Here is a 1,070-nt window from a genome sequence, read left to right as displayed (position 1 = left end):
TTCTGGTTTTATTGTAGTAGAACCCATTGTAGCAGAACTCCCTGACATTTGTTGTCCATGTCCTGCTAGAGCAGATCTCCCTAACCCTTTCTTTTCTTGTCGCACTGTATCAGAACTGTCTAATTGCCATGCCGCTGCAGCAAAACCCTCTGCCCCTTGTTGTTTATGTCTCATTGAGGCAGAACTCCATGACTCTTGCTGTCCCGTTGTAGCAAAACTCCCTGACACTTGTAGTTCCTGTCCCATTGTAGCAGAACCTATTGGACATACACAGGAAAACTGTAAATATCAAAACCACATTGAATACAACATAATCATTTGCAGTCATTTCCAGTTAATTGTATTTAAGCCTTACATTTTTAATATACCTCATAATGCATCCGGGTCTGGTTTAACCCAGAAAAAAAATAAGCATTCTATGGCTCTGCAGTGATGGAAGTATGAGGCAAAATAACAAAGAGTTACAGAGTTTAATTCTCCACTCTGTTCTTGAAAATTTCTCCTACCTTGTTCCTCAGTCTGTGTCCCTGCTGTTTGTCTGCAGTATTTTGGGCCGAAGTCACGTTTCCCACTTATGTGGCAGTCATAAATAACCATTAAGGTTATTGTTAATACACTTAAGACAAGGCTTATGAAGTAACCTGTAAGCTGAAAGAACCAATACATAAAGAAAAACAAATTAGATAAAAAAAATGCTATTGACTTACTTTCTTCTGTGTAACATAAATTGTATGCCCATACAATGGAAGTCAAGCGACTCCAATGGTTCCCAAAATTATTCAAAATATCTTCTTTTGTGTTTAGCAGAAGAATGAAAGTCATGCAGGTTTGGAATAACATGAAGATGAGTAAATGATGATAAACTGTCATTTTGGTTGAACTATGTTTTAGAAGAAATACATATGTAAGAACAGGGGAAAGAAACTATTCTTTTTCCCTCTAACATTTTGGGAGGAAAAGAGAAAAAAAAATTATATTACTATGTGACATTAGGAAAACAGGAATAACTCATAGTACATGATATTTACCTTTGATTTATGAATAAACTGGCGATTCAAATCTTTGAGCTC

General features: G+C 36.2%; 1 long non-coding RNA gene across 1 annotated transcript; it reads right to left on the bottom strand.

The window, feature by feature from the left end:
* Positions 1-30: 30 nt before the first annotated feature.
* LOC107579748 (uncharacterized) lies at positions 31-1,070 on the bottom strand. Its single transcript, XR_001608524.1, has 3 exons — positions 1,029-1,070; positions 507-648; positions 31-257 (listed from the first exon to the last, which is right to left on the bottom strand). It is a non-coding gene; the product is annotated as an uncharacterized lncRNA (long non-coding RNA).

This window comes from Sinocyclocheilus grahami, unplaced genomic scaffold, assembly GCF_001515645.1.
Source record: "Sinocyclocheilus grahami isolate Dianchi unplaced genomic scaffold, SAMN03320097.WGS_v1.1 scaffold19884.1, whole genome shotgun sequence".
Lineage (NCBI taxonomy): Eukaryota > Metazoa > Chordata > Actinopteri > Cypriniformes > Cyprinidae > Sinocyclocheilus > Sinocyclocheilus grahami.
This window is presented reverse-complemented; position numbering and strand designations above follow the sequence as displayed.